The sequence below is a fragment of the Alexandromys fortis genome, unplaced genomic scaffold (assembly GCF_014885135.2).
Source record: "Alexandromys fortis isolate MF-2015 unplaced genomic scaffold, M_Fortis_MF-2015_v1.1 scaffold_109, whole genome shotgun sequence".
Lineage (NCBI taxonomy): Eukaryota > Metazoa > Chordata > Mammalia > Rodentia > Cricetidae > Alexandromys > Alexandromys fortis.
The window spans coordinates 5,530,729-5,537,489 of NW_026068005.1; positions in this window are offsets into that span (position 1 = coordinate 5,530,729).

Consider the following 6,761-nt stretch of genomic DNA (forward strand, 5'->3'; position numbering starts at 1 on the left):
GAGGAGGAGGAGGAGGAGGAGGAGGAGGAGGAAGATACACTAAAGATATGACTTCCACAGCAATCCACTAGTTGGCAGTCACAGCACAGGTGAGACAAAGGAAAGGGGAATTATTGAAAGAGGAACAAGCTCCTAGAATATGAAAGCTTCTCAGTGAACGTTGTTTGGAGAGTTATAGACTGCCAGCCAGCCAGGATGAGACCTCACAGTGAGAAAGCATCAGAAGAAAGCATGAAGCTCATAGGCAACATAATGAGGCCTTGAATGAAAGGACCTTCCAATTCAAAGGACAAAGGACATGTCTGATTCATAAGATTTCATGGGGTGAGCAAACTCCATACCACATGATAACCCAGCCTTGCCTAAATGCCAAGAGTTATAAGGCAGTGAGATGCAAGTAAAAAAGTAGTTTAGGTTTATCTTGATTTTAGTTGTAGCTTCAAGAGGGAGGGGACCATAAGGCCACTGCATAGCAAGCTTCTTTAGCACCTCTCCAGCCAAAGACAGAAAGGTTATAGGGGATGTGGCTGGATTCCTCTTAAAAGAGAAACAATTAGAGTGTATACTTAGTAGAAGCTCCATCTCCTAATTCAGGGACAGAGAAAAATTTATCCACCACAGAAAAATTAATGAAGAAACTAAACCATAAGGAGCTGAGGACGTAGCTCCCTCAGTAGAATGCTACCCTAGACACACAAACGTCCAGGTTCAATACCCTCCCCAGCAACAAAAGATACCAAGAATGGTTGGCCAGGACTTTAAGTTGAATATAAGGTAGACAGAAGTAGGAGGATCCCAAGTTCAGGACTTTGCATAGTCTACAGAGTGGGTTTACAGTTAGCCTAGCAAGATCCCGTGTTAACAAAATACAAGTGGCATAAAATGAGGGATGGGATTTTTAAGAATATGGCTCAGTGGTGCCTGCTTAGCATGTAAAGTGCTTGCTTAGCATGTAGAAGGACCTGCTTTAAGTTTCCAGTACCTGAATAAGAAGCTCAACAAAATCCTACTGTAGTGACTGATAGCATACTGTGGATATCAACACAAAGCAGACAAACTTCTTAATTACAAGCACCAGCATTTAAAATCCTGTACCCAAGACAAATAGAATATTATATTTCTCTACTCAAGATGCTGCTGTAAAAATGTAGAGAAAGAGTAGACATTTAAGAGTATTCTCTATAAATGGTTCACATGAGGCTGGGAGATAATTTTACAACAGGAGAATAAAGGTCATCAATCATACTTAGATTATTTGATAGAAGAATATCAACCAATGTATACCTGTCTGTTATACAATGAGCCAGTAACGGATCAACAGTGATGAGGGATTTTTCTAGGCTTGCAAAACTGTGTTAAAAATTTTATACTCTTTTACATTAAAAAAATAATCATCTTTTTCTCACACATTAATTTGGGTTTAAATTTATCCACATGGGAAAAAATTGCCAAATAGCAATCTAGATTTTACTTTGACTATACATTCATAGCCTTACCACAGTATAAGCTTTCCCAAGGAAGGGAATATATTTATTGTGCAGGATTTAGTGTATAACTGTCAAGCAAATAACTTGGGTGTTGATTCTCTCCTTTGACTATGTGAGTCTTACAACTCAAACTCAAGTTCTCAGGTTTGGCAGCAAACTCCTTTACTCACCAGGCCATCTCCAGTTTTTACTTTTCCAAATGTTCTAACAGGGAATCCAATTTGTGCATCTGATTTCTATCCCAAATGACTGGGCAGGCTGTATTTCCTTCCTGCATTTCTGTTCACTGCACACTTCCAAGATGCCCTCTAGGCTTCTGCTGCTAGTACATGTGGGAAAGCCATGCTTTCTGAATCAAAGATTCTGTAGCCAGGGATACATCTATTCCATATGACCAGAGGCCAGTCATACTCTCGTTCTCTGCTACTCTAACCATTCCCTCTCTGATTACACAGTAACAGAGAAACATTAGAAAAGAATGTGCTGGGTCAGCAAGATGGCTGCCAAATCTGGTTACCGGAGTTCCATCACATGTTAGGATTGACTTGACTTTTGCAAGTTGTCCTCTAACATTTACATGGCACAATGGGATATACATTTGTGTACTCAAACACTTTCCAAATGAATAAACAAATACACTTAAAAATTAAAGAAGATTTTTTTTTTTTTTGCTTTGTACTTGGATTAAGTTTGGGATAGTTAAACTGATGGCAGAGAGATCGGATGCTTAAAAGAAATCTCGCAGTAGCTCAGAACTGAGAGATAGGTATTTATTGAAGGGGGAACACTTACAAATCAGGATTCTCTGCTTGAACGGTAGATGTAGATGAAATCCAAAACAAACCAAAGGAGAAAAAGGGAACCAGGGCGGAGAAGAGAAGGGGAGGACTCCTGAGCTGCATCCAGGAATATAGTGTAAAAGGCCACGCCCCAGTAGGAGGATAATTACCAGCTGTAAACCTTCCTGCAGCAGTTAAGCTATTAAGCCATTTGTCTGAATAAAAAGAAAGTGCCTAAAAGGATCTTAAATAGCGGTAGTTCGCATACCAAATACATACCAAAGATGTGGGATCACTAAATGAATAAGGACAATTATTATTATTATCATTATTATTATTACTGTGTGTGTGCGCGCACTTGTGCACGTGTGTGTATGCATGTGTTAAACGTTTGAGATCACCCATATCATAGTGCACATGAAGATTAGAGGACAACTTTGTGGAACTTATTCTCTCACTGCAGCTTTCTGTGGGTTCTGAGGATAGAGTTTATGTTGCCAGCTTCTGTGGTGCCTTCCCCAGTTGAGCCATTCTGCTGCCCAAATTTCTAAAACAAGAAAGGACACTGGTAATGAGACAAGTCATCTATGTTAAATTTAACTTTAGTTTATTCATTAAAAAATGGCCTGGGTCTGAAAAAGCCTGGGTCAAAACTGGTCTCGCTGAACATAGCGGACAAGGAGGACTACTGAGACCTCAAGAACAATGGCAACGGGTTTTTGATTCTACTGGACCTATTGGTTTCGTGGGAGCCTAGGCAGTTTCGTGGATGCTCACCTTACTAGACCTGGATGGAGGTGGGTGGTCCTTGGACTTCCCACCGGGCAGAGAACCCTGATTGCTTTTTGGGCTGACAAGGGAGGGGGACTTGATTGGGGGAGGGGGAGGGAAAGGGGAGGCGGCGGTGGGGAAGAGACAGAAATCTTTAATAAATAAATAAATTAAAAAAATGATTTGAAGACCATTTTAGGATAATGGAAGTAACGTGCCAGATTGGTCTCCTGTCGCCTGCACTTCCTTCATTTACAAATCTGTTCATTAAGTGACACTAAGACTCATTAAATGAAATACCTCAATCGCACTAGTCCCAATCTCCATGTATTACAAATTTTCATGTTCAAATATTTTTTAAAGGTTTCATCGAAATAGACTTCACAGCAACCTAGAAAACACATTTATAGTTTTATCACCCATATGCTGAAGGTGAATGAGGGGCAAAGGCACAGTATGTAAAGACAAAACCTGAGCTCTCTGGCTCTATGGGGAGATATAGACCCAATGGGGTCAAAGAATCTGCACCCACAAGGATAGCCAACCTCCCAAATTCTCAAATATAGAAGCACATCTCCCAGGCTTCTGCTTTTTTCAACCTGGTTTATGATATTACAAGAGAGAAATGCATAGCATTTGATATTTCAGACCAAATTTAAAAAGGACTGCTATAGATGAGAGCAAATGATGCTACGCATTTTAGTAATAAATTTATGGTTGAAATATGCTTGTATAATTTATACTGTGTAATTCATTAAGAATTAACATTCAATAGTGAGTTTTGGGGTGATGAAGTGGCAATTAAATGTCATGCATGAAGTGTTCTTGGTAGTTTATTAAGATGCCTCCCTCCCTACAGTGGGAAGGCAGACAGTTTAAGACTAGTCCATGCAGAAAACTCCAGAGAGAGACGAACCTACATGGATCCAACCTACATGGGAAGTAGAAAAAGACAAGATCTCCTGAGTAAATTTGGAGCATGGAAATCATGTGAGAAGGTACAAGGGGAGGGGGGAACATGGGAGAAGAGTGGAAAAATACATAGCTCAATAAAAACAATCAAGAAAGAAAAGTGGGTCGAGAAGCAATGGAAGCATCTGCCACCTCTGTCTAGGGAATCAAAGACAATACAAAAAGGAAATATAGCAGACTTTCTTCTGTAGGAAGAGACTGCTCATTCATTTCCCAGCTGCCCAGAACTGAATAATCACAGAGAAACTATATTAATTACAACACTGTTTGGGTTTAGGCATGTTTCTATCTAGCTCTTACACCTTAAATTAACCCACTTCTATTAATCTGTGTATCACCAGGAGGCTGTGGCCTACCGGTAACATTCTGGCTGGTAACTGGCGTCTTTTTCCTTCATCAGCTCCATGGCATCTAACTCCTACTACTTTCTCTCTACATCGCTGTTTGGATTTCCTGCATGGCTTTACTCTACTAAGCCATTGGCCAAAACAGCTTCTTTAATAACCAATGGTAATAAAACATATTCATAACATACAGAGGAGAATCCCACATCAGTTACCAATCAGCTTCCCAATAAAGACACAGAGACTTATTATGGGTTATGAATGCTCAGTCTTATATTCTGCTTGCCCCACCAACTCTTACAGCTTCATTTAACCTGTTTCTCTACATCTTGCCTAATGGATTTTACCTTTTTTTCATTTGTATGTCCTACTTTTCCTACTTTGTCTGTTTGACTGGTGGCTGCTTGGCTGGCCCCAGGTATTACCTTCTCTTTCTCCCTCAACTCTTCCCTCTAGATTCTTCCTCCTACTTATACTCTTTGCCTGCCAGTCCCACCTCTCCCTCCACTGCCTAACTATGGTCCGTTCAGCTTTTTATTAGACCAATCAGTTACCTTAGGCAGGCACAATAACATATATTTACATCACTGAACAAATTCTCTATAAACAAATGTAACACATCTTTACATTCTTAAACAACTGCACCATAAACAAATGTGACAACCTCTATATAGTTAGAGTAATATTATATAATAAAGAAATATAATTTCCTAAATATTTTTCAGAGATCAGTACAAACCACAAGATAACAAAGAAATATTTAGTGAACTCTCTTTACGATGTGTTAACAAATGAAATTGTAAGGTAATTAAAATTAATTAAATCTTTTCTTAGAAGATTAAATTTCTTAGCTCCCTTCAGACATGATCATTTATTATCATAATATCTGGAGACCAGCAAGTTAGGGAGAAATACCTGTCAAGGCAGTTTGGGAGTTGGTCAAAAGTTCTATTCTCTAAAAGAGTGAAAATGGTACAGAGTAACAAGAAGGAATAGCTTATTGGCGGGGATTCTGGTTTGTGTGTTGGTGACAAGTTGGGGTGTTATATGTGTATAAAAAGAGAAAGAGGCAGAAAGAGAAAAAGAGAGGCTGTTGTATATGTACAAAAAGTGTGTGTGTGTATGTGTGTGTGTTATATGAATGTTTGGGGGAGAGTACAACATATTGAAGGTAGAGGGTGGTGCAGGTAGATTCCTCGTCATTTTCTACCTAATTCCTTTGATACAGAGTCTCTCTCTCTCTCTCTCTCTCTCTCTCTCTCTCTCTCTCTCTCTCTCTCTCTCTCTCTCTGCTAGACTAAACTTGCCCACAGGTTCCAGGGATCTTGATCTTTCTCTCTCTCTCTCTCTGCACCTTGATTTAATATATTTTTAAAATTAAGAATAAACCAGTTTGGATATTTTTGCCTTGAAATCACTGAGTTCATACCATTTTACAAGTCCAAAGAAGGTAAAAATCAATCTGGTCTAAGATAACAATAAATACTCATTTATAAACATGATGAGATTGACATTTTCCCCATCATGACAAAGTTGAAGAAAGAAAGATTTGTATTATGTAACAAAAATAGGCTGTTGATGCTATACATGTGCCAACTGTGTGACTTCTTACTCTTCTGTTGTATAAAGTAAGACTCAGAAGCATCTTGTCCAAATAGCTATTAAAATGGAATACTCATTCAGAAGTGAATCTATCTTCCTGGCGTGAAACGGTGGTGATTTCAGTCAAGTATCTGCTCGTGCTGCCCCTCTTGACTTCCCTCATCCCCATGATGACGTCATTACAATTTTTTTTTTAACTGAGGAAGTTCATATAAAGACTACCAAATGTGTCAAGAGCAAACATCAGGCTCTTGAAAAACCATGCACACTCTGATGAAAATCATGAATAATCTGAGAAAGTTCTTTTACTGAATTCTGATGTTACAGAAGTTATGCCTACTTTTCTCAGTGAATACAGATGTAAGAATGGGGGAAATTCATTATTTTTGAAGTGATTATTAATTATTAAGAAGCTATAGTCAAGAGGGTTTTGTTGAATATTGAGCATTTGAAGCCTGAACTGTTGTTTACAATAAAGGAAAGGGTTTACATGAAATGGTAAATCAAGCAATGCCCACAGCAAATTCTTACAATCTTTACTATGAAGTAGTGTCACAGTCACCTTCCAGCTAGAAGGCAACTCCTGTCTGTGCTCATAAGAGGGTTGATTTTACTAGCATATCATTAGACTTTAAAACATAGCTGCTATGACAGGATGTTTACATGGATGTTTCTTTTTTTTTTCTGATGATAAATCATAAGAGATTTATTTTAAGATAATCCTTTGGTATACATGTAATTTTACCATTTATTCAAGATGAGAGCAAATTTGCATACCTGATGAGATGATTGTGCTTGTTTTTAAG